The following is a 25,598-nucleotide window of genomic DNA, read 5'->3' as shown; positions in this document are numbered from 1 at the left end:
TTTAGAGCCGTGATTGTTTGAAAACAACAACTCTTGACTCTTTTCCTAGCGCATTTTCTTGATCCTGATCAAAGTTTGATCTCTTCACTCTAGAGAAGATGCTTACTTTGAGATTTCGAAAGTACCGAAAGACCGCACAATTTTCAAATCGCTAAATAGAAGACAACTGCGATGGCCGGGAATCGAACCCGGGTCAACTGCTTGGAAGGCAGCTATGCTCACCACTATACCACCATCGCTTCAAAAGCACTTTATTTTCATTCTTTTAAAAAATCTAATCGGTAGAGTATACAGTACAAGTCAGTAAAGAGTCTCAGTCATCCGGGTCTGGAAGGTAAGTCATGTCAAATGGACTTGTTTTTAGTTGAAAGAGTTTCGTTAAGTTTCAAAGATAGTTGGCTCTTGTCTGCAGTGCGCTGAATATTGGTTCAGATGCTGCGCTTGTTGCAGAGATTCATTGACCGTTGACAGTATAGATTTAGTACATTAGCTTCTTTCATGAAACTTATTGCAACTTTAAAACCCGGATCAACCTCAACCTGAATCAGATCCGCTCTCTCACAAGTGAGAAATAAACAGACTGGCATTTTTAAAAGCATGTGGAGATGCCAGGGATTGATCCCAGGGCCTTCTACATGCAACACATGCCATCTACCACTGAGCCACAACTCTGGTTGCACACCAATGCAAGCCATACACATGGGAATAGGAAATAGAGCCGTCTTCAATCCCTTTAAAGAAGAATTTGCAGAATTGGCTGTCAAGGACTCTTGGATCCCTACTTGTTCATGTAAAGACCCGCTCCAACAGAGTAAGCAGTGTCAGACACCATTGCTGTAGTGGCTTTCATACATCCCCAGAAAGATGACGATCATTAGGAGGCCACACCTAACGATGGAATGAAGGTCATTTAGAGCCGTGATTGTTTAAAGCCAACAACTCTTGACTCTTTTCCTAGCGCATTTTCTTTAGCCTGATCAAAGCTTGTTCTCTTTACCCTACAAACATGTTTACTTTGACATTTCTAAAGTATCGAAAAATCACACAAATTTCAAATCGCTAAACAGAAGACAACTGCAAGGGCAGGGAATCAAACCGTGGTCAACGGCTGGGGAGGGAGCTATGCTCACCACTATACCACCACCACCTCAAACACACCTTTTTTTTATTCTCTTAAGAAATCAAATTGGTAAAGTATACAGTAGAAGTCAGTAAAGATTCTGACTGATCAGTCATGAAAATTTTTCCAACTTGAAAACCCGGATGAACCTCAACCTGAATCAGATCCGCTCTCTCACAGGTGACATATAAACAGACTGTCATTTTTAAAAGTACATGGAGATGGAAGGCAAGTCATGTTAAATGGACTTCATTTTAGTTTCAAAGATAGTTGGCTAGTGCACCCAGTCACATTGCCTTGCAACGGTCATGAAGTAAGCCCAAGCCACTCATTTTCCACTCTGAGGTGAGAAACAAACAGACTGTCATTTAGTTAAAGCACATGGAGATACCGGGGATTGAACCCTCATACATGCAAAGCATGCGCTCTACCACTGAGCTACATCCCCAACATCATGACAGATTAAGATCACATGGGAAGTGGAAATAGAGCAGTCTCAAATACCCGTAAGCAAGCATTCCCAGACTTGGTTGTCAAGGACCCTCGTCTTGCTTGTTTTCTGACAATTTCGGCTGTACACAATACCTACTACCTGGATCAGGTTTGTTCAGCCAATCAGAGCTTAAAGATAGCATCTTAGTTTAGGGTGGGGTGGGATAAGGCAAAGCATAATGTTCTCTTCCAATTGGTGACTGTCTCAACACACGTAATCCAGGTAATTGGCAGTGGGTAGAGCAATAGTTAGCTGGGCATAGTTGGAAGACAAGGAGGCACAGTCATTCAAATTTTTGCAACTTGAAAACCCAGATGAACCTCAACCTGAATGAGATCCACTCTCTCACAGGTGTCAAATAAACAGACTGTCATTTTTTAAGTACATGGAGATGCCAGGAATTGATCCCAGGGATTGATCCCAGGGTCTGGCAGGTAAGTCATGTCAAATGGACTTCTTTGTCTTTAAAATGTTCTCAAAGATAGTTGGCTAGTTCACCCAGTCACATTGCCTTGCCATGGTCATGAAGCAAGCCCAAGTCAGTTATTTTCCACTCTCAGCTGAGAAACAAAGACACTATCATTTTGTTAAAGCACGTGGAGATGCTGGGGATTGAACCCAGGGCCTCATACATGCAAAGCATGCGCTCTACCACTGAGCTACATCCCCAGTTGCACTGGCACATAAGCCATACACATGGGAATAGGAAAAAGAGCCGTCTTCAACACCTTTAAAGAAGCATTTGAAGATTTGGCTGTCAAGGACTCTCGGATCCCTACTTGTTCATGTAAAGACCCGCTCCAACAGAGTAAGCAGTGTCAGACACCATTGCTGTAGTGGTTTTCATACATCCCCAGGAAGAAGACAATCATTAGGAGGCCAAACTTAACGATGGAATGAAGGTCATTTAGAGCCGTGATTGTTTGAAAACAACAACTCTTGACTCTTTTCCTAGCGCATTTTCTTGATCCTGATCAAAGTTTGATCTCTTCACTCTAGAGAAGATGCTTACTTTGAGATTTCGAAAGTACCGAAAGACCGCACAATTTTCAAATCGCTAAATAGAAGACAACTGCGATGGCCGGGAATCGAACCCGGGTCAACTGCTTGGAAGGCAGCTATGCTCACCACTATACCACCATCGCTTCAAAAGCACTTTATTTTCATTCTTTTAAAAAATCTAATCGGTAGAGTATACAGTACAAGTCAGTAAAGAGTCTCAGTCATCCGGGTCTGGAAGGTAAGTCATGTCAAATGGACTTGTTTTTAGTTGAAAGAGTTTCGTTAAGTTTCAAAGATAGTTGGCTCTTGTCTGCAGTGCGCTGAATATTGGTTCAGATGCTGCGCTTGTTGCAGAGATTCATTGACCGTTGACAGTATAGATTTAGTACATTAGCTTCTTTCATGAAACTTATTGCAACTTTAAAACCCGGATCAACCTCAACCTGAATCAGATCCGCTCTCTCACAAGTGAGAAATAAACAGACTGGCATTTTTAAAAGCATGTGGAGATGCCAGGGATTGATCCCAGGGCCTTCTACATGCAACACATGCCATCTACCACTGAGCCACAACTCTGGTTGCACACCAATGCAAGCCATACACATGGGAATAGGAAATAGAGCCGTCTTCAATCCCTTTAAAGAAGAATTTGCATAATTGGCTGTCAAGGACTCTTGGATCCCTACTTGTTCATGTAAAGACCCGCTCCAACAGAGTAAGCAGTGTCAGACACCATTGCTGTAGTGGCTTTCATACATCCCCAGAAAGATGACGATCATTAGGAGGCCACACCTAACGATGGAATGAAGGTCATTTAGAGCCGTGATTGTTTAAAGCCAACAACTCTTGACTCTTTTCCTAGCGCATTTTCTTTAGCCTGATCAAAGCTTGTTCTCTTTACCCTACAAACATGTTTACTTTGACATTTCTAAAGTATCGAAAAATCACACAAATTTCAAATCGCTAAACAGAAGACAACTGCAAGGGCAGGGAATCAAACCGTGGTCAACGGCTGGGGAGGGAGCTATGCTCACCACTATACCACCACCACCTCAAACACACCTTTTTTTTATTCTCTTAAGAAATCAAATTGGTAAAGTATACAGTAGAAGTCAGTAAAGATTCTGACTGATCAGTCATGAAAATTTTTCCAACTTGAAAACCCGGATGATCCTCAACCTGAATCAGATCCGCTCTCTCACAGGTGACATATAAACAGACTGTCATTTTTAAAAGTACATGGAGATGGAAGGCAAGTCATGTTAAATGGACTTCATTTTAGTTTCAAAGATAGTTGGCTAGTGCACCCAGTCACATTGCCTTGCAACGGTCATGAAGTAAGCCCAAGCCACTCATTTTCCACTCTGAGGTGAGAAACAAATAGACTGTCATTTAGTTAAAGCACATGGAGATACCGGGGATTGAACCCTCATACATGCAAAGCATGCGCTCTACCACTGAGCTACATCCCCAACATCATGACAGATTAAGATCACATGGGAAGTGGAAATAGAGCAGTCTCAAATACCCGTAAGCAAGCATTCCCAGACTTGGTTGTCAAGGACCCTCGTCTTGCTTGTTTTCTGACAATTTCGGCTGTACACAATACCTACTACCTGGATCAGGTTTGTTCAGCCAATCAGAGCTTAAAGATAGCATCTTAGTTTAGGGTGGGGTGGGATAAGGCAAAGCATAATGTTCTCTTCCAATTGGTGACTGTCTCAACACACGTAATCCAGGTAATTGGCAGTGGGTAGAGCAATAGTTAGCTGGGCATAGTTGGAAGACAAGGAGGCACAGTCATTCAAATTTTTGCAACTTGAAAACCCAGATGAACCTCAACCTGAATGAGATCCACTCTCTCACAGGTGTCAAATAAACAGACTGTCATTTTTTAAGTACATGGAGATGCCAGGAATTGATCCCAGGGATTGATCCCAGGGTCTGGCAGGTAAGTCATGTCAAATGGACTTCTTTGTCTTTAAAATGTTCTCAAAGATAGTTGGCTAGTTCACCCAGTCACATTGCCTTGCCATGGTCATGAAGCAAGCCCAAGTCAGTTATTTTCCACTCTCAGCTGAGAAACAAAGACACTATCATTTTGTTAAAGCACGTGGAGATGCTGGGGATTGAACCCAGGGCCTCATACATGCAAAGCATGCGCTCTACCACTGAGCTACATCCCCAGTTGCACTGGCACATAAGCCATACACATGGGAATAGGAAAAAGAGCCGTCTTCAACACCTTTAAAGAAGCATTTGAAGATTTGGCTGTCAAGGACTCTCGGATCCCTACTTGTTCATGTAAAGACCCGCTCCAACAGAGTAAGCAGTGTCAGACACCATTGCTGTAGTGGTTTTCATACATCCCCAGGAAGAAGACAATCATTAGGAGGCCAAACTTAACGATGGAATGAAGGTCATTTAGAGCCGTGATTGTTTGAAAACAACAACTCTTGACTCTTTTCCTAGCGCATTTTCTTGATCCTGATCAAAGTTTGATCTCTTCACTCTAGAGAAGATGCTTACTTTGAGATTTCGAAAGTACCGAAAGGCCGCACCATTTTCAAATCGCTAAATAGAAGACAACTGCGATGGCCGGGAATCGAACCCGGGTCAACTGCTTGGAAGGCAGCTATGCTCACCACTATACCACCATCGCTTCAAAAGCACTTTATTTTCATTCTCTTAAAAAATCTAATCGGTAGAGTATACAGTACAAGTCAGTAAAGAGTCTCAGTCATCCGGGTCTGGAAGGTAAGTCATGTCAAATGGACTTCTTTTTAGTTGAAAGAGTTTCGTTAAGTTTCAAAGATAGTTGGCTCTTGTCTGCAGTGCGCTGAATATTGGTTCAGATGCTGCGCTTGTTGCAGAGATTCATTGACCGTTGACAGTATAGATTTAGAACATTAGCTTCTTTCATGAAACTTATTGCAACTTTAAAACCCGGATCAACCTCAACCTGAATCAGATCCGCTCTCTCACAAGTGAGAAATAAACAGACTGGCATTTTTAAAAGCATGTGGAGATGCCAGGGATTGATCCCAAGGCCTTTTACATGCAACACATGCCATCTACCACTGAGCTACATCTCTGGTTGCACACCAATGCAAGCCATACACATGGGAATAGGAAATAGAGCCGTCTTCAATCCCTTTAAAGAAGAATTTGCAGATTTGGCTGTCAACGACTCTCGGATCCCCACTTGTTCATGTAATGACTCGCTCTAACAGAGTAAGCAGTGTCAGACACCATTGCTGTAGTGGCTTTCATACATCCCCAGGAAGATGACGATCATTAGGAGGCCACACCTAACGATGGAATGAAGGTCATTTAGAGCCGTGATTGTTTAAAGCCAACAACTCTTGACTCTTTTCCTAGCGCATTTTCTTTAGCCTGATCAAAGCTTGTTCTCTTTACCCTACAAACATGTTTACTTTGACATTTCTAAAGTATCGAAAAACCACACAAATTTCAAATCGCTAAACAGAAGACAACTGCAAGGGCAGGGAATCAAACCGTGGTCAACGGCTGGGGAGGGAGCTATGCTCACCACTATACCACCACCACCTCAAACACACCTTTTTTTTATTCTCTTAAGAAATCAAATTGGTAAAGTATACAGTAGAAGTCAGTAAAGATTCTGACTGATCAGTCATGAAAATTTTTCCAACTTGAAAACCCGGATGAACCTCAACCTGAATCAGATCCGCTCTCTCACAGGTGACATATAAACAGACTGTCATTTTTAAAAGTACATGGAGATGGAAGGCAAGTCATGTTAAATGGACTTCATTTTAGTTTCAAAGATAGTTGGCTAGTGCACCCAGTCACATTGCCTTGCAACGGTCATGAAGTAAGCCCAAGACACTCATTTTCCACTCTCAGGTGAGAAACAAACAGACTGTCATTTAATTAAAGCACATGGAGATACCGGGGATTGAACCCTCATACATGCAAAGCATGCGCTCTACCACTGAGCTACATCCCCAACATCATGACAGATTAAGATCACATGGGAAGTGGAAAAAGAGCAGTCTCAAATACCCTTAAGCAAGCATTCCCAGACTTGGTTGTCAAGGACCCTCGTCTTGCTTGTTTTCTGACAATTTCGGCTGTACACAATACCTACTACCTGGATCAGGTTTGTTCAGCCAATCAGAGCTTAAAGATAGCATCTTAGTTTAGGGTGGGGTGGGATAAGGCAAAGCATAATGTTCTCTTCCAATTGGTGACTGTCTCAACACACGTAATCCAGGTAATTGGCAGTGGGTAGAGCAATAGTTAGCTGGGCATAGTTGGAAGACAAGGAGGCACAGTCATTCAAATTTTTGCAACTTGAAAACCCGGATGAACCTCAGCCTGAATGAGATCCACTCTCTCACAGGTGTCGAATAAACAGACTGTCATTTTTTAAGTACATGGAGATGCCAGGGATTGATCCCAGGGTCTGGCAGGTAAGTCATGTCAAATGGACTTCTTTGTCGTTAAAATGTTGTCAAAGATAGTTGGCTAGTTCACCCAGTCACATTGCCTTGCCATGGTCATGAAGCAAGCCCAAGTCAGTTATTTTCCACTCTCAGCTGAGAAACAAAGACACTATCATTTTGTTAAAGCACGAGGAGATGCTGGGGATTGAACCCAGGGCCTCATACATGCAAAGCATGCGCTCTACCACTGAGCTACATCCCCAGTTGCACTGGCACATAAGCCATACACATGGGAATAGGAAAAAGAGCCGTCTTCAACACCTTTAAAGAAGCATTTGCAGATTTGGCTGTCAAGGACTCTCGGATCCCTACTTGTTCATGTAAAGACCCGCTCCAACAGAGTAAGCAGTGTCAGACACCATTGCTGTAGTGGTTTTCATACATCCCCAGGAAGATGACAATCATTAGGAGGCCAAACTTAACGATGGAATGAAGGTCATTTAGAGCCGTGATTGTTTGAAAACAACAACTCTTGACTCTTTTCCTAGCGCATTTTCTTGATCCTGTTCAAAGTTTGATCTCTTCACTCTAGAGAAGATGCTTACTTTGAGATTTCGAAAGTACCGAAAGGCCGCACCATTTTCAAATCGCTAAATAGAAGACAACTGCGATGGCCGGGAATCGAACCCGGGTCAACTGCTTGGAAGGCAGCTATGCTCACCACTATACCACCATCGCTTCAAAAGCACTTTATTTTCATTCTCTTAAAAAATCTAATCGGTAGAGTATACAGTACAAGTCAGTAAAGAGTCTCAGTCATCCGGGTCTGGAAGGTAAGTCATGTCAAATGGACTTCTTTTTAGTTGAAAGAGTTTCGTTAAGTTTCAAAGATAGTTGGCTCTTGTCTGCAGTGCGCTGAATATTGGTTCAGATGCTGCGCTTGTTGCAGAGATTCATTGACTGTTGACAGTATAGATTTAGAACATTAGCTTCTTTCATGAAACTTATTGCAACTTTAAAACCCGGATCAACCTCAACCTGAATCAGATCCGCTCTCTCACAAGTGAGAAATAAACAGACTGGCATTTTTAAAAGCATGTGGAGATGCCAGGGATTGATCCCAAGGCCTTTTACATGCAACACATGCCATCTACCACTGAGCTACATCTCTGGTTGCACACCAATGCAAGCCATACACATGGGAATAGGAAATAGAGCCGTCGTCAATCCCTTTAAAGAAGAATTTGCAGATTTGGCTGTCAACGACTCTCGGATCCCTACTTGTTCATGTAAAGACTCGCTCTAACAGAGTAAGCAGTGTCAGACACCATTGCTGTAGTGGCTTTCATACATCCCCAGGAAGATGACGATCATTAGGAGGCCACACCTAACGATGGAATGAAGGTCATTTAGAGCCGTGATTGTTTAAAGCCAACAACTCTTGACTCTTTTCCTAGCGCATTTTCTTTAGCCTGATCAAAGCTTGTTCTCTTTACCCTACAAACATGTTTACTTTGACATTTCTAAAGTATCGAAAAACCACACAAATTTCAAATCGCTAAACAGAAGACAACTGCAAGGGCAGGGAATCAAACCGTGGTCAACGGCTGGGGAGGGAGCTATGCTCACCACTATACCACCACCACCTCAAACACACCTTTTTTTTATTCTCTTAAGAAATCAAATTGGTAAAGTATACAGTAGAAGTCAGTAAAGATTCTGACTGATCAGTCATGAAAATTTTTCCAACTTGAAAACCCGGATGAACCTCAACCTGAATCAGATCCGCTCTCTCACAGGTGACATATAAACAGACTGTCATTTTTAAAAGTACATGGAGATGGAAGGCAAGTCATGTTAAATGGACTTCATTTTAGTTTCAAAGATAGTTGGCTAGTGCACCCAGTCACATTGCCTTGCAACGGTCATGAAGTAAGCCCAAGACACTCATTTTCCACTCTCAGGTGAGAAACAAACAGACTGTCATTTAATTAAAGCACATGGAGATACCGGGGATTGAACCCTCATACATGCAAAGCATGCGCTCTACCACTGAGCTACATCCCCAACATCATGACAGATTAAGATCACATGGGAAGTGGAAATAGAGCAGTCTCAAATACCCGTAAGCAAGCATTCCCAGACTTGGTTGTCAAGGACCCTCGTCTTGCTTTTTTTCTGACAATTTCGGCTGTACACAATACCTACTACCTGGATCAGGTTTGTTCAGCCAATCAGAGCTTAAAGATAGCATCTTAGTTTAGGGTGGGGTGGGATAAGGCAAAGCATAATGTTCTCTTCCAATTGGTGACTGTCTCAACACACGTAATCCAGGTAATTGGCAGTGGGTAGAGCAATAGTTAGCTGGGCATAGTTGGAAGACAAGGAGGCACAGTCATTCAAATTTTTGCAACTTGAAAACCCAGATGAACCTCAGCCTGAATGAGATCCACTCTCTCACAGGTGTCGAATAAACAGACTGTCATTTTTTAAGTACATGGAGATGCCAGGAATTGATCCCAGGGTCTGGCAGGTAAGTCATGTCAAATGGACTTCTTTGTCGTTAAAATGTTCTCAAAGATAGTTGGCTAGTTCACCCAGTCACATTGCCTTGCCATGGTCATGAAGCAAGCCCAAGTCAGTTATTTTCCACTCTCAGCTGAGAAACAAAGCCACTATCGTTTTGTTAAAGCACGTGGAGATGCTGGGGATTGAACCCAGGGCCTCATACATGCAAAGCATGCGCTCTACCACTGAGCTACATCCCCAGTTGCACTGGCACATAAGCCATACACATGGGAATAGGAAAAAGAGCCGTCTTCAACACCTTTAAAGAAGCATTTGCAGATTTGGCTGTCAAGGACTCTCGGATCCCTACTTGTTCATGTAAAGACCCGTTCCAACAGAGTAAGCAGTGTCAGACACCATTGCTGTAGTGGTTTTCATACATCCCCAGGAAGATGACAATCATTAGGAGGCCAAACTTAACGATGGAATGAAGGTCATTTAGAGCCGTGATTGTTTGAAAACAACAACTCTTGACTCTTTTCCTAGCGCATTTTCTTGATCCTGATCAAATTTTGATCTCTTCACTCTAGAGAAGATGCTTACTTTGAGATTTCGAAAGTACCGAAAGACCGCACAATTTTCAAATCGCTAAATAGAAGACAACTGCGATGGCCGGGAATCGAACCCGGGTCAACTGCTTGGAAGGCAGCTATGCTCACCACTATACCACCATCGCTTCAAAAGCATTTTATTTTCATTCCCTTAAAAAATCTAATCGGTAGAGTATACAGTACAAGTCAGTAAAGAGTCTCAGTCATCCGGGTCTGGAAGGTAAGTCATGTCAAATGGACTTCTTTTTAGTTGAAAGAGTTTCGTTAAGTTTCAAAGATAGTTGGCTCTTGTCTGCAGTGCGCTGAATATTGGTTCAGATGCTGCGCTTGTTGCAGAGATTCATTGACCGTTGACAGTATAGATTTAGTACATTAGCTTCTTTCATGAAACTTATTGCAACTTTAAAACCCGGATCAACCTCAACCTGAATCAGATCCGCTCTCTCACAAGTGAGAAATAAACAGACTGGCATTTTTAAAAGCATATGGAGATGCCAGGGATTAATCCCAGGGCCTTCTACATGCAACACATGCCATGTACCACTGAGATACAACTCTGGTTGCACACCAATGCAAGCCATACACATGGGAATAGGAAATAGAGCCGTCTTCAATCCCTTTAAAGAAGAATTTGCAGATTTGGCTGTCAAGGACTCTCGGATCCCCACTTGTTCATGTAAAGACCTGCTCCAACAGAGTAAGCAGTGTCAGACTCCATTGCTGTAGTGGCTTTCATACATCCCCAGGAAGATGACGATCATTAGGAGGCCACACCTAACGATTGAATGAAGGTCCTTTAGAGCCGTGATTGTTTAAAGCCAACAACTCTTGACTCTTTTCCTAGCGCATTTTCTTTAGCCTGATCAAAGCTTGTTCTCTTTACCCTACAAACATGTTTACTTTGACATTTCTAAAGTATCGAAAAACCACACAAATTTCAAATCGCTAAACAGAAGACAACTGCAAGGGCAGGGAATCAAACCGTGGTCAACGGCTGGGGAGGGAGCTATGCTCACCACTATACCACCACCACTTCAAACGCACCTTGTTTTAATTCTCTTAAGAAATCAAATTGGTAAAGTATACAGTACAAGTCAGTAAAGATTCTGACTGATCAGTCATGAAAATTTTTCCAACTTGAAAACCCGGATGAACCTCAACCTGAATCAGATCCGCTCTCTCACAGGTGACATATAAACAGACTGTCATTTTTAAAAGTACATGGAGATGGAACGCAAGTCAAAGGTAAATGGACTTCATTTTAGTTTCAAAGATAGTTGGCTAGTGCACCCAGTCACATTGCCTTGCAACGGTCATGAAGTAAGCCCAAGACACTCATTTTCCACTCTCAGGTGAGAAACAAACAGACTGTCATTTAGTTAAAGCACATGGAGATACCGGGGATTGAACCCTCATACATGCAAAGCATGCGCTCTACCACTGAGCTACATCCACAACATCATGACAGATTAAGATCACATGGGAAGTGGAAATAGAGCAGTCTCAAATACCCGTAAGCAAGCATTCCCAGACTTGGTTGTCAAGGACCCTCGTCTTGCTTGTTTTCTGACAATTTCGGCTGTACACAATACCTACTACCTGGATCAGGTTTGTTCAGCCAATCAGAGCTTAAAGATAGAATCTTAGTTTAGGGTGGGGTGGGATAAGGCAAAGCATAATGTTCTCTTCCAATTGGTGACTGTCTCAACACACGTAATCCAGGTAATTGGCAGTGGGTAGAGCAATAGTTAGCTGGGCATAGTTGGAAGACAAGGAGGCACAGTCATTCAAATTTTTGCAACTTTAAAACCCGGATGAACCTCAGACTGAATGAGATCCACTCTCTCACAAGTGTCGAATAAACAGACTGTCATTTTTTAAGTACATGGAGATGCCAGGAATTGATTCCAGGGTCTGGCAGGTAAGTCATGTCAAATGGACTTCTTTGTCGTTAAAATGTTCTCAAAGATAATTGGCTAGTTCACCCAGTCACATTGCCTTGCCATGGTCATGAAGCAAGCCCAAGTCAGTTATTTTCCACTCTCAGCTGAGAAACAAAGACACTATCATTTTGTTAAAGCACGTGGAGATGCTGGGGATTGAACCCAGGGCCTCATACATGCAAAGCATGCGCTCTACCACTGAGCTACATCCCCAGTTGCACTGGCACATAAGCCATACACATGGGAATAGGAAAAAGAGCCGTCTTCAACACCTTTAAAGAAGCATTTGCAGATTTGGCTGTCAAGGACTCTCGGATCCCTACTTGTTCATGTAAAGACCCGCTCCAAAGAAGTAAGCAGTGTCAGACACCATTGCTGTAGTGGTTTTCATACATACCCAGGAAGATGACAATCATTAGGAGGCCAAACTTAACGATGGAATGAAGGTCATTTAGAGCCGTGATTGTTTGAAAACAACAACTCTTGACTCTTTTCCTAGCGCATTTTTTTGATCCTGATCAAAGTTTGATCTCTTCACTCTAGAGAAGATGCTTACTTTGAGATTTCGAAAGTACCGAAAGACCGCATAATTTTCAAATCGCTAAATAGAAGACAACTGCGATGGCCGGGAATCGAACCCGGGTCAACTGCTTGGAAGGCAGCTATGCTCACCACTATACCACCATCGCTTCAAAAGCATTTTATTTTCATTCCCTTAAAAAATCTAATCGGTAGAGTATACAGTACAAGTCAGTAAAGAGTCTCAGTCATCCGGGTCTGGAAGGTAAGTCATGTCAAATGGACTTCTTTTTAGTTGAAAGAGTTTCGTTAAGTTTCAAAGATAGTTGGCTCTTGTCTGCAGTGCGCTGAATATTGGTTCAGATGCTGCGCTTGTTGCAGAGATTCATTGACCGTTGACAGTATAGATTTAGTACATTAGCTTCTTTCATGAAACTTATTGCAACTTTAAAACCCGGATCAACCTCAACCTGAATCAGATCCGCTCTCTCACAAGTGAGAAATAAACAGACTGGCATTTTTAAAAGCATGTGGAGATGCCAGGGATTGATCCCAAGGCCTTTTACATGCAACACATGCCATCTACCACTGAGCTACATCTCTGGTTGCACACCAATGCAAGCCATACACATGGGAATAGGAAATAGAGCCGTCGTCAATCCCTTTAAAGAAGAATTTGCAGATTTGGCTGTCAACGACTCTCGGATCCCTACTTGTTCATGTAAAGACTCGCTCTAACAGAGTAAACAGTGTCAGACACCATTGCTGTAGTGGCTTTCATACATCCCCAGGAAGATGACGATCATTAGGAGGCCACACCTAACGATGGAATGAAGGTCATTTAGAGCCGTGATTGTTTAAAGCCAACAACTCTTGACTCTTTTCCTAGCGCATTTTCTTTAGCCTGATCAAAGCTTGTTCTCTTTACCCTACAAACATGTTTACTTTGACATTTCTAAAGTATCGAAAAACCACACAAATTTCAAATCGCTAAACAGAAGACAACTGCAAGGGCAGGGAATCAAACCGTGGTCAACGGCTGGGGAGGGAGCTATGCTCACCACTATACCACCACCACCTCAAACACACCTTTTTTTTATTCTCTTAAGAAATCAAATTGGTAAAGTATACAGTAGAAGTCAGTAAAGATTCTGACTGATCAGTCATGAAAATTTTTCCAACTTGAAAACCCGGATGATCCTCAACCTGAATCAGATCCGCTCTCTCACAGGTGACATATAAACAGACTGTCATTTTTAAAAGTACATGGAGATGGAAGGCAAGTCATGTTAAATGGACTTCATTTTAGTTTCAAAGATAGTTGGCTAGTGCACCCAGTCACATTGCCTTGCAACGGTCATGAAGTAAGCCCAAGACACTCATTTTCCACTCTCAGGTGAGAAACAAACAGACTGTCATTTAATTAAAGCACATGGAGATACCGGGGATTGAACCCTCATACATGCAAAGCATGCGCTCTACCACTGAGCTACATCCCCAACATCATGACAGATTAAGATCACATGGGAAGTGGAAATAGAGCAGTCTCAAATACCCGTAAGCAAGCATTCCCAGACTTGGTTGTCAAGGACCCTCGTCTTGCTTTTTTTCTGACAATTTCGGCTGTACACAATACCTACTACCTGGATCAGGTTTGTTCAGCCAATCAGAGCTTAAAGATAGCATCTTAGTTTAGGGTGGGGTGGGATAAGGCAAAGCATAATGTTCTCTTCCAATTGGTGACTGTCTCAACACACGTAATCCAGGTAATTGGCAGTGGGTAGAGCAATAGTTAGCTGGGCATAGTTGGAAGACAAGGAGGCACAGTCATTCAAATTTTTGCAACTTGAAAACCCAGATGAACCTCAGCCTGAATGAGATCCACTCTCTCACAGGTGTCGAATAAACAGACTGTCATTTTTTAAGTACATGGAGATGCCAGGAATTGATCCCAGGGTCTGGCAGGTAAGTCATGTCAAATGGACTTCTTTGTCGTTAAAATGTTCTCAAAGATAGTTGGCTAGTTCACCCAGTCACATTGCCTTGCCATGGTCATGAAGCAAGCCCAAGTCAGTTATTTTCCACTCTCAGCTGAGAAACAAAGCCACTATCATTTTGTTAAAGCACGTGGAGATGCTGGGGATTGAACCCAGGGCCTCATACATGCAAAGCATGCGCTCTACCACTGAGCTACATCCCCAGTTGCACTGGCACATAAGCCATACACATGGGAATAGGAAAAAGAGCCGTCTTCAACACCTTTAAAGAAGCATTTGCAGATTTGGCTGTCAAGGACTCTCGGATCCCTACTTGTTCATGTAAAGACCCGTTCCAACAGAGTAAGCAGTGTCAGACACCATTGCTGTAGTGGTTTTCATACATCCCCAGGAAGATGACAATCATTAGGAGGCCAAACTTAACGATGGAATGAAGGTCATTTAGAGCCGTGATTGTTTGAAAACAACAACTCTTGACTCTTTTCCTAGCGCATTTTCTTGATCCTGATCAAATTTTGATCTCTTCACTCTAGAGAAGATGCTTACTTTGAGATTTCGAAAGTACCGAAAGACCGCACAATTTTCAAATCGCTAAATAGAAGACAACTGCGATGGCCGGGAATCGAACCCGGGTCAACTGCTTGGAAGGCAGCTATGCTCACCACTATACCACCATCGCTTCAAAAGCATTTTTTTTTCATTCCCTTAAAAAATCTAATCGGTAGAGTATACAGTACAAGTCAGTAAAGAGTCTCAGTCATCCGGGTCTGGAAGGTAAGTCATGTCAAATGGACTTCTTTTTAGTTGAAAGAGTTTCGTTAAGTTTCAAAGATAGTTGGCTCTTGTCTGCAGTGCGCTGAATATTGGTTCAGATGCTGCGCTTGTTGCAGAGATTCATTGACCGTTGACAGTATAGATTTAGTACATTAGCTTCTTTCATGAAACTTATTGCAACTTTAAAACCCGGATCAACCTCAACCTGAATCAGATCCGCTCTCTCACAAGTGAGAAATAAACAGACTGGCATTTTTAAAAGCATATGGAGATGCCAGGGATTAATCCCAGGGCCTTCTACATGCAACACATGCCATGTACCACTGAGATACAACTCTGGTTGCACACCAATGCAAGCCATACACATGGGAATAGGAAATAGAGCCGTCTTCAATCCCTTTAAAGAAGAATTTGCAGATTTGGCTGTCAAGGACTCTCGGATCCCCACTTGTTCATGTAAAGACCTGCTCCAACAGAGTAAGCAGTGTCAGACTCCATTGCTGTAGTGGCTTTCATACATCCCCAGGAAGATGACGATCATTAGGAGGCCACACCTAACGATTGAATGAAGGTCCTTTAGAGCCGTGATTGTTTAAAGCCAACAACTCTTGACTCTTTTCCTAGCGCATTTTCTTTAGCCTGATCAAAGCTTGTTCTCTTTACCCTACAAACATGTTTACTTTGACATTTCTAAAGTATCGAAAAACCACACAAATTTCAAATCGCTAAACAGAAGACAACTGCAAGGGCAGGGAATCAAACCGTGGTCAACGGCTGGGGAGGGAGCTATGCTCACCACTATACCACCACCACTTCAAACGCACCTTTTTTTAATTCTCTTAAGAAATCAAATTGGTAAAGTATACAGTACAAGTCAGTAAAGATTCTGACTGATCAGTCATGAAAATTTTTCCAACTTGAAAACCCGGATGAACCTCAACCTGAATCAGATCCGCTCTCTCACAGGTGACATATAAACAGACTGTCATTTTTAAAAGTACATGGAGATGGAAGGCAAGTCAAAGGTAAATGGACTTCATTTTAGTTTCAAAGATAGTTGGCTAGTGCACCCAGTCACATTGCCTTGCAACGGTCATGAAGTAAGCCCAAGCCACTCATTTTTCACTCTGAGGTGAGAAACAAACAGACTGTCATTTAGTTAAAGCACATGGAGATACCGGGGATTGAACCCTCATACATGCAAAGCATGCGCTCTACCACTGAGCTACATCCACAACATCATGACAGATTAAGATCACATGGGAAGTGGAAATAGAGCAGTCTCAAATACCCGTAAGCAAGCATTCCCAGACTTGGTTGTCAAGGACCCTCGTCTTGCTTGTTTTCTGACAATTTCGGCTGTACACAATACCTACTACCTGGATCAGGTTTGTTCAGCCAATCAGAGCTTAAAGATAGAATCTTAGTTTAGGGTGGGGTGGGATAAGGCAAAGCATAATGTTCTCTTCCAATTGGTGACTGTCTCAACACACGTAATCCAGGTAATTGGCAGTGGGTAGAGCAATAGTTAGCTGGGCATAGTTGGAAGACAAGGAGGCACAGTCATTCAAATTTTTGCAACTTTAAAACCCGGATGAACCTCAGACTGAATGAGATCCACTCTCTCACAAGTGTCGAATAAACAGACTGTCATTTTTTAAGTACATGGAGATGCCAGGAATTGATTCCAGGGTCTGGCAGGTAAGTCATGTCAAATGGACTTCTTTGTCGTTAAAATGTTCTCAAAGATAATTGGCTAGTTCACCCAGTCACATTGCCTTGCCATGGTCATGAAGCAAGCCCAAGTCAGTTATTTTCCACTCTCAGCTGAGAAACAAAGACACTATCATTTTGTTAAAGCACGTGGAGATGCTGGGGATTGAACCCAGGGCCTCATACATGCAAAGCATGCGCTCTACCACTGAGCTACATCCCCAGTTGCACTGGCACATAAGCCATACACATGGGAATAGGAAAAAGAGCCGTCTTCAACACCTTTAAAGAAGCATTTGCAGATTTGGCTGTCAAGGACTCTCGGATCCCTACTTGTTCATGTAAAGACCCGCTCCAAAGAAGTAAGCAGTGTCAGACACCATTGCTGTAGTGGTTTTCATACATCCCCAGGAAGAAGACAATCATTAGGAGGCCAAACTTAACGATGGAATGAAGGTCATTTAGAGCCGTGATTGTTTGAAAACAACAACTCTTGACTCTTTTCCTAGCGCATTTTTTTGATCCTGATCAAAGTTTGATCTCTTCACTCTAGAGAAGATGCTTACTTTGAGATTTCGAAAGTACCGAAAGACCGCATAATTTTCAAATCGCTAAATAGAAGACAACTGCGATGGCCGGGAATCGAACCCGGGTCAACTGCTTGGAAGGTAGCTATGCTCACCACTATACCACCATCGCTTCAAAAGCATTTTATTTTCATTTTCTTAAAAAATCTAATCGGTAGAGTATACAGTACAAGTCGGTAATGAGTCTCAGTCATCCGGGTCTGGAAGGTAAGTCATGTCAAATGGACTTGTTTTTAGTTGAAAGAGTTTCGTTAAGTTTCAAAGATAGTTGGCTCTTGTCTGCAGTGCGCTGAATATTGGTTCAGATGCTGCGCTTGTTGCAGAGATTAATTGACCGTTGACAGTATAGATTTAGTACATTAGCTTCTTTCATGAAACTTATTGCAACTTTAAAACCCAGATCAACCTCAACCTGAATCAGATCCGCTCTCTCACAAGTGAGAAATAAACAGACTGGCATTTTTAAAAGCATGTGGAGATGCCAGGGATTTATCCCAGGGCCTTCTACATGCAACACATGCCATCTACCACTGAGCCACAACTCTGGTTGCACACCAATGCAAGCCATACACATGGGAATAGGAAATAGAGCCGTCTTCAATCCCTTTAAAGAAGAATTTGCAGAATTGGCTGTCAAGGACTCTTGGATCCCTACTTGTTCATGTAAAGACCCGCTCCAACAGAGTAAGCAGAGTCAGACACCATTGCTGTAGTGGCTTTCATACATCCCCAGAAAGATGACGATCATTAGGAGGCCACACCTAACGATGGAATGAAGGTCATTTAGAGCCGTGATTGTTTAAAGCCAACAACTCTTGACTCTTTTCCTAGCGCATTTTCTTTAGCCTGATCAAAGCTTGTTCTCTTTACCCTACAAACATGTTTACTTTGACATTTCTAAAGTATCGAAAAACCACACAAATTTCAAATCGCTAAACAGAAGACAACTGCAAGGGCAGGGAATCAAACCGTGGTCAACGGCTGGGGAGGGAGCTATGCTCACCACTATACCACCACCACTTCAAACGCACCTTTTTTTATTCTCTTAAGAAATCAAATTGGTAAAGTATACAGTACAAGTCAGTAAAGATTCTGACTGATCAGTCATGAAAATTTTTCCAACTTGAAAACCCGGATGAACCTCAACCTGAATCAGATCCGCTCTCTCACAGGTGACATATAAACAGACTGTCATTTTTAAAAGTACATGGAGATGGAAGGCAAGTCATGTTAAATGGACTTCATTTTAGTTTCAAAGATAGTTGGCTAGTGCACCCAGTCACATTGCCTTGCAACGGTCATGAAGTAAGCCCAAGACACTCATTTTCCACTCTCAGGTGAGAAACAAACAGACTGTCATTTAGTTAAAGATCATGGAGATACCAGGGATTGAACCCTCATACATGCAAAGCATGCGCTCTACCACTGAGTTACATCCCCAACATCATGACAGATTAAGATCACATGGGAAGTGGAAATAGAGCAGTCTCAAATACGCGTAAGCAAGCATTCCCAGACTTGTTTGTCAAGGACCCTCGTCTTGCTTGTTTTCTGACAATTTCGGCTGTACACAATACCTACTACCAGGATCAGGTTTGTACAGCCAATCAGAGCTTAAAGATAGCATCTTAGTTTAGGGTGGGGTGGGATAAGGCAAAGCATAATGTTCTCTTCCAATTGGTGACTGTCTCAACACACGTAATCCAGGTAATTGGCAGTGGGTAGAGCAATAGTTAGCTGGGCATAGTTGGAAGACAAGGAGGCACAGTCATTCAAATTTTTGCAACTTGAAAACCCGGATGAACCTCAGCCTGAATGAGATCCATTCTCTCACAGGTGTCGAATAAACAGACTGTCATTTTTTAAGTACATGGAGATGCCAGGAATTGATCCCAGGGTCTGGCAGGTAAGTCATGTCAAATGGACTTCTTTGTCGTTAAAATGTTCTCAAAGATAGTTGGCTAGTTCACCCAGTCACATTGCCTTGCCATGGTCATGAAGCAAGCCCAAGTCAGTTATTTTCCACTCTCAGCTGAGAAACAAAGACACTATCATTTTGTTAAAGCACGTGGAGATGCTGGGGATTGAACCCAGGGCCTCATACATGCAAAGCATGCGCTCTACCACTGAGCTACATCCCCAGTTGCACTGGCACATAAGCCATACACATGGGAATAGGAAAAAGAGCCGTCTTCAACACCTTTAAAGAAGCATTTGGAGATTTGGCTGTCAAGGACTCTCGGATCCCTACTTGTTCATGTAAAGACCCGCTCCAACAGAGTAAGCAGTGTCAGACACCATTGCTGTAGTGGTTTTCATACATCCCCAGGAAGATGACAATCATTAGGAGGCCAAACTTAACGATGGAATGAAGGTCATTTAGAGCCGTGATTGTTTGAAAACAACAACTCTTGACTCTTTTCCTAGCGCATTTTCTTGATCCTGATCAAATTTTGATCTCTTCACTCTAGAGAAGATGCTTACTTTGAGATTTCGAAAGTACCGAAAGACCGCACAATTTTCAAATCGCTAAATAGAAGACAACTGCGGTGGCCGGGAATCGAACCCGGGTCAACTGCTTGGAAGCCAGCTATGCTCACCACTATACCACCATCGCTTCAAAAGCATTTTATTTTCATTCCCTTAAAAAATCTAATCGGTAGAGTATACAGTACAAGTCAGTAAAGATTCTGACTGATCAGTCATGAAACTTTTTCCAACTTGAAAACCCGGATGAACCTCAACCTGAATCAGATCCGCTCTCTCACAGGTGACATATAAACAGACTGTCATTTTTAAAAGTACATGGAGATGGAAGGCAAGTCAACAGTAAATGGACTTCATTTTAGTTTCAAAGATAGTTGGCTAGTGCACCCAGTCACATTGCCTTGCAACGGTCATGAAGTAAGCCCAAGACACTCATTTTCCACTCTCAGGTGAGAAACAAACAGACTGTCATTTAGTTAAAGCACATGGAGATACCGGGGATTGAACCCTCATACATGCAAAGCATGCGCTCTACCACTGAGCTACATCCACAACATCATGACAGATTAAGATCACATGGGAAGTGGAAATAGAGCAGTCTCAAATACCCGTAAGCAAGCATTCCCAGACTTGGTTGTCAAGGACCCTCGTCTTGCTTGTTTTCTGACAATTTCGGCTGTACACAATACCTACTACCTGGATCAGGTTTGTTCAGCCAATCAGAGCTTAAAGATAGAATCTTAGTTTAGGGTGGGGTGGGATAAGGCAAAGCATAATGTTCTCTTCCAATTGGTGACTGTCTCAACACACGTAATCCAGGTAATTGGCAGTGGGTAGAGCAATAGTTAGCTGGGCATAGTTGGAAGACAAGGAGGCACAGTCATTCAAATTTTTGCAACTTTAAAACCCGGATGAACCTCAGACTGAATGAGATCCACTCTCTCACAAGTGTCGAATAAACAGACTGTCATTTTTTAAGTACATGGAGATGCCAGGAATTGATTCCAGGGTCTGGCAGGTAAGTCATGTCAAATGGACTTCTTTGTCGTTAAAATGTTCTCAAAGATAATTGGCTAGTTCACCCAGTCACATTGCCTTGCCATGGTCATGAAGCAAGCCCAAGTCAGTTATTTTCCACTCTCAGCTGAGAAACAAAGACACTATCATTTTGTTAAAGCACGTGGAGATGCTGGGGATTGAACCCAGGGCCTCATACATGCAAAGCATGCGCTCTACCACTGAGCTACATCCCCAGTTGCACTGGCACATAAGCCATACACATGGGAATAGGAAAAAGAGCCGTCTTCAACACCTTTAAAGAAGCATTTGCAGATTTGGCTGTCAAGGACTCTCGGATCCCTACTTGTTCATGTAAAGACCCGCTCCAAAGAAGTAAGCAGTGTCAGACACCATTGCTGTAGTGGTTTTCATACATCCCCAGGAAGAAGACAATCATTAGGAGGCCAAACTTAACGATGGAATGAAGGTCATTTAGAGCCGTGATTGTTTGAAAACAACAACTCTTGACTCTTTTCCTAGCGCATTTTTTTGATCCTGATCAAAGTTTGATCTCTTCACTCTAGAGAAGATGCTTACTTTGAGATTTCGAAAGTACCGAAAGACCGCATAATTTTCAAATCGCTAAATAGAAGACAACTGCGATGGCCGGGAATCGAACCCGGGTCAACTGCTTGGAAGGTAGCTATGCTCACCACTATACCACCATCGCTTCAAAAGCATTTTATTTTCATTTTCTTAAAAAATCTAATCGGTAGAGTATACAGTACAAGTCGGTAATGAGTCTCAGTCATCCGGGTCTGGAAGGTAAGTCATGTCAAATGGACTTCTTTTTAGTTGAAAGAGTTTCGTTAAGTTTCAAAGATAGTTGGCTCTTGTCTGCAGTGCGCTGAATATTGGTTCAGATGCTGCGCTTGTTGCAGAGATTCATTGACCGTTGACAGTATAGATTTAGTACATTAGCTTCTTTCATGAAACTTATTGCAACTTTAAAACCCGGATCAACCTCAACCTGAATCAGATCCGCTCTCTCACAAGTGAGAAATAAACAGACTGGCATTTTTAAAAGCATGTGGAGATGCCAGGGATTGATCCCAGGGCCTTCTACATGCAACACATGCCATCTACCACTGAGCCACAACTCTGGTTGCACACCAATGCAAGCCATACACATGGGAATAGGAAATAGAGCCGTCTTCAATCCCTTTAAAGAAGAATTTGCAGAATTGGCTGTCAAGGACTCTTGGATCCCTACTTGTTCATGTAAAGACCCGCTCCAACAGAGTAAGCAGTGTCAGACACCATTGCTGTAGTGGCTTTCATACATCCCCAGAAAGATGACGATCATTAGGAGGCCACACCTAACGATGGAATGAAGGTCATTTAGAGCCGTGATTGTTTAAAGCCAACAACTCTTGACTCTTTTCCTAGCGCATTTTCTTTAGCCTGATCAAAGCTTGTTCTCTTTACCCTACAAACATGTTTACTTTGACATTTCTAAAGTATCGAAAAACCACACAAATTTCAAATCGCTAAACAGAAGACAACTGCAAGGGCAGGGAATCAAACCGTGGTCAACGGCTGGGGAGGGAGCTATGCTCACCACTATACCACCACCACTTCAAACGCACCTTTTTTTATTCTCTTAAGAAATCAAATTGGTAAAGTATACAGTACAAGTCAGTAAAGATTCTGACTGATCAGTCATGAAAATTTTTCCAACTTGAAAACCCGGATGAACCTCAACCTGAATCAGATCCGCTCTCTCACAGGTGACATATAAACAGACTGTCATTTTTAAAAGTACATGGAGATGGAAGGCAAGTCATGTTAAATGGACTTCATTTTAGTTTCAAAGATAGTTGGCTAGTGCACCCAGTCACATTGCCTTGCAACGGTCATGAAGTAAGCCCAAGCCACTCATTTTCCACTCTCACGTGAGAAACAAACAGACTGTCATTTAGTTAAAGATCATGGAGATACCAGGGATTGAACCCTCATACATGCAAAGCATGCGCTCTACCACTGAGCTACATCCCCAACATCATGACAGATTAAGATCACATGGGAAGTGGAAATAGAGCAGTCTCAAATACGCGTAAGCAAGCATTCCCAGACTTGGTTGTCAAGGACCCTCGTCTTGCTTGTTTTCTGACAATTTCGGCTGTACACAATACCTACTACCTGGATCAGGTTTGTACAGCCAATCAGAGCTTAAAGATAGCATCTTAGTTTAGGGTGGGGTGGGATAAGGCAAAGCATAATGTTCTCTTCCAATTGGTGACTGTCTCAGCACACGTAATCCAGGTAATTGGCAGTGGGTAGAGCAATAGTTAGCTGGGCATAGTTGGAAGACAAGGAGGCACAGTCATTCAAATTTTTGCAACTTGAAAACCCGGATGAACCTCAGCCTGAATGAGATCCACTCTCTCACAAGTGTCGAATAAACAGACTGTCATTTTTTAAGTACATGGAGATGCCAGGAATTGATCCCAGGGTCTGGCAGGTAAGTCATGTCAAATGGACTTCTTTGTCATTGAAATGTTCTCAAAGATAGTTGGCTAGTTCACCCAGTCACATTGCCTTGCCATGGTCATGAAGCAAGCCCAAGTCAGTTATTTTCCACTCTCAGCTGAGAAACAAAGCCACTATCGTTTTGTTAAAGCACGTGGAGATGCTGGGGATTGAACCCAGGGCCTCATACATGCAAAGCATGCGCTCTACCACTGAGCTACATCCCCAGTTGCACTGGCACATAAGCCATACACATGGGAATAGGAAAAAGAGCCGTCTTCAACACCTTTAAAGAAGCATTTGCAGATTTGGCTGTCAAGGACTCTCGGATCCCTACTTGTTCATGTAAAGACCCGTTCCAACAGAGTAAGCAGTGTCAGACACCATTGCTGTAGTGGTTTTCATACATCCCCAGGAAGATGACAATCATTAGGAGGCCAAACTTAACGATGGAATGAAGGTCATTTAGAGCCGTGATTGTTTGAAAACAACAACTCTTGACTCTTTTCCTAGCGCATTTTCTTGATCCTGATCAAATTTTGATCTCTTCACTCTAGAGAAGATGCTTACTTTGAGATTTCGAAAGTACCGAAAGACCGCACAATTTTCAAATCGCTAAATAGAAGACAACTGCGATGGCCGGGAATCGAACCCGGGTCAACTGCTTGGAAGGCAGCTATGCTCACCACTATACCACCATCGCTTCAAAAGCATTTTATTTTCATTCCCTTAAAAAATCTAATCGGTAGAGTATACAGTACAAGTCAGTAAAGAGTCTCAGTCATCCGGGTCTGGAAGGTAAGTCATGTCAAATGGACTTCTTTTTAGTTGAAAGAGTTTCGTTAAGTTTCAAAGATAGTTGGCTCTTGTCTGCAGTGCGCTGAATATTGGTTCAGATGCTGCGCTTGTTGCAGAGATTCATTGACCGTTGACAGTATAGATTTAGTACATTAGCTTCTTTCATGAAACTTATTGCAACTTTAAAACCCGGATCAACCTCAACCTGAATCAGATCCGCTCTCTCACAAGTGAGAAATAAACAGACTGGCATTTTTAAAAGCATGTGGAGATGCCAGGGATTAATCCCAGGGCCTTCTACATGCAACACATGCCATGTACCACTGAGATACAACTCTGGTTGCACACCAATGCAAGCCATACACATGGGAATAGGAAATAGAGCCGTCTTCAATCCCTTTAAAGAAGAATTTGCAGATTTGGCTGTCAAGGACTCTCGGATCCCCACTTGTTCATGTAAAGACCTGCTCCAACAGAGTAAGCAGTGTCAGACTCCATTGCTGTAGTGGCTTTCATACATCCCCAGGAAGATGACGATCATTAGGAGGCCACACCTAACGATTGAATGAAGGTCCTTTAGAGCCGTGATTGTTTAAAGCCAACAACTCTTGACTCTTTTCCTAGCGCATTTTCTTTAGCCTGATCAAAGCTTGTTCTCTTTACCCTACAAACATGTTTACTTTGACATTTCTAAAGTATCGAAAAACCACACAAATTTCAAATCGCTAAACAGAAGACAACTGCAAGGGCAGGGAATCAAACCGTGGTCAACGGCTGGGGAGGGAGCTATGCTCACCACTATACCACCACCACTTCAAACGCACCTTTTTTTAATTCTCTTAAGAAATCAAATTGGTAAAGTATACAGTACAAGTCAGTAAAGATTCTGACTGATCAGTCATGAAAATTTTTCCAACTTGAAAACCCGGATGAACCTCAACCTGAATCAGATCCGCTCTCTCACAGGTGACATATAAACAGACTGTCATTTTTAAAAGTACATGGAGATGGAAGGCAAGTCAAAGGTAAATGGACTTCATTTTAGTTTCAAAGATAGTTGGCTAGTGCACCCAGTCACATTGCCT

The 25,598-nt window shown here is 42.5% G+C and overlaps 21 non-coding genes across 21 annotated transcripts; all 21 read right to left on the bottom strand.

Moving 5' to 3' along the window:
* Nucleotides 1-167: 167 nt before the first annotated feature.
* trnag-ucc (transfer RNA glycine (anticodon UCC)) lies at nt 168-239 on the bottom strand. Its single transcript has one exon. It is a non-coding gene; the product is annotated as a tRNA-Gly (tRNA).
* Nucleotides 240-2,210: 1,971 nt separating this feature from the next.
* Nucleotides 2,211-2,282, bottom strand: trnaa-ugc (transfer RNA alanine (anticodon UGC)). Its single transcript has one exon. It is a non-coding gene; the product is annotated as a tRNA-Ala (tRNA).
* Nucleotides 2,283-2,686: 404 nt separating this feature from the next.
* Nucleotides 2,687-2,758, bottom strand: trnag-ucc (transfer RNA glycine (anticodon UCC)). Its single transcript has one exon. It is a non-coding gene; the product is annotated as a tRNA-Gly (tRNA).
* A 1,971-nt stretch (nt 2,759-4,729) lies between these two features.
* trnaa-ugc (transfer RNA alanine (anticodon UGC)) lies at nt 4,730-4,801 on the bottom strand. The gene has a single exon. It is a non-coding gene; the product is annotated as a tRNA-Ala (tRNA).
* A 404-nt stretch (nt 4,802-5,205) lies between these two features.
* Nucleotides 5,206-5,277, bottom strand: trnag-ucc (transfer RNA glycine (anticodon UCC)). The gene has a single exon. It is a non-coding gene; the product is annotated as a tRNA-Gly (tRNA).
* Nucleotides 5,278-7,235: 1,958 nt separating this feature from the next.
* trnaa-ugc (transfer RNA alanine (anticodon UGC)) lies at nt 7,236-7,307 on the bottom strand. The gene has a single exon. It is a non-coding gene; the product is annotated as a tRNA-Ala (tRNA).
* A 404-nt stretch (nt 7,308-7,711) lies between these two features.
* On the bottom strand, nt 7,712-7,783 carry trnag-ucc (transfer RNA glycine (anticodon UCC)). Its single transcript has one exon. It is a non-coding gene; the product is annotated as a tRNA-Gly (tRNA).
* Nucleotides 7,784-9,741: 1,958 nt separating this feature from the next.
* Nucleotides 9,742-9,813, bottom strand: trnaa-ugc (transfer RNA alanine (anticodon UGC)). Its single transcript has one exon. It is a non-coding gene; the product is annotated as a tRNA-Ala (tRNA).
* A 404-nt stretch (nt 9,814-10,217) lies between these two features.
* On the bottom strand, nt 10,218-10,289 carry trnag-ucc (transfer RNA glycine (anticodon UCC)). Its single transcript has one exon. It is a non-coding gene; the product is annotated as a tRNA-Gly (tRNA).
* A 1,959-nt stretch (nt 10,290-12,248) lies between these two features.
* On the bottom strand, nt 12,249-12,320 carry trnaa-ugc (transfer RNA alanine (anticodon UGC)). Its single transcript has one exon. It is a non-coding gene; the product is annotated as a tRNA-Ala (tRNA).
* Nucleotides 12,321-12,724: 404 nt separating this feature from the next.
* trnag-ucc (transfer RNA glycine (anticodon UCC)) lies at nt 12,725-12,796 on the bottom strand. The gene has a single exon. It is a non-coding gene; the product is annotated as a tRNA-Gly (tRNA).
* A 1,958-nt stretch (nt 12,797-14,754) lies between these two features.
* trnaa-ugc (transfer RNA alanine (anticodon UGC)) lies at nt 14,755-14,826 on the bottom strand. Its single transcript has one exon. It is a non-coding gene; the product is annotated as a tRNA-Ala (tRNA).
* Nucleotides 14,827-15,230: 404 nt separating this feature from the next.
* On the bottom strand, nt 15,231-15,302 carry trnag-ucc (transfer RNA glycine (anticodon UCC)). The gene has a single exon. It is a non-coding gene; the product is annotated as a tRNA-Gly (tRNA).
* A 1,959-nt stretch (nt 15,303-17,261) lies between these two features.
* On the bottom strand, nt 17,262-17,333 carry trnaa-ugc (transfer RNA alanine (anticodon UGC)). Its single transcript has one exon. It is a non-coding gene; the product is annotated as a tRNA-Ala (tRNA).
* Nucleotides 17,334-17,737: 404 nt separating this feature from the next.
* Nucleotides 17,738-17,809, bottom strand: trnag-ucc (transfer RNA glycine (anticodon UCC)). Its single transcript has one exon. It is a non-coding gene; the product is annotated as a tRNA-Gly (tRNA).
* A 1,957-nt stretch (nt 17,810-19,766) lies between these two features.
* Nucleotides 19,767-19,838, bottom strand: trnaa-ugc (transfer RNA alanine (anticodon UGC)). The gene has a single exon. It is a non-coding gene; the product is annotated as a tRNA-Ala (tRNA).
* A 404-nt stretch (nt 19,839-20,242) lies between these two features.
* On the bottom strand, nt 20,243-20,314 carry trnag-ucc (transfer RNA glycine (anticodon UCC)). The gene has a single exon. It is a non-coding gene; the product is annotated as a tRNA-Gly (tRNA).
* A 1,051-nt stretch (nt 20,315-21,365) lies between these two features.
* trnaa-ugc (transfer RNA alanine (anticodon UGC)) lies at nt 21,366-21,437 on the bottom strand. The gene has a single exon. It is a non-coding gene; the product is annotated as a tRNA-Ala (tRNA).
* A 404-nt stretch (nt 21,438-21,841) lies between these two features.
* trnag-ucc (transfer RNA glycine (anticodon UCC)) lies at nt 21,842-21,913 on the bottom strand. The gene has a single exon. It is a non-coding gene; the product is annotated as a tRNA-Gly (tRNA).
* A 1,957-nt stretch (nt 21,914-23,870) lies between these two features.
* trnaa-ugc (transfer RNA alanine (anticodon UGC)) lies at nt 23,871-23,942 on the bottom strand. The gene has a single exon. It is a non-coding gene; the product is annotated as a tRNA-Ala (tRNA).
* A 404-nt stretch (nt 23,943-24,346) lies between these two features.
* Nucleotides 24,347-24,418, bottom strand: trnag-ucc (transfer RNA glycine (anticodon UCC)). The gene has a single exon. It is a non-coding gene; the product is annotated as a tRNA-Gly (tRNA).
* Nucleotides 24,419-25,598: the final 1,180 nt, after the last annotated feature.

This window comes from Channa argus, chromosome 19 (assembly GCF_033026475.1).
Source record: "Channa argus isolate prfri chromosome 19, Channa argus male v1.0, whole genome shotgun sequence".
Classification (NCBI taxonomy): Eukaryota; Metazoa; Chordata; class Actinopteri; order Anabantiformes; family Channidae; genus Channa; species Channa argus.
This window is presented reverse-complemented; position numbering and strand designations above follow the sequence as displayed.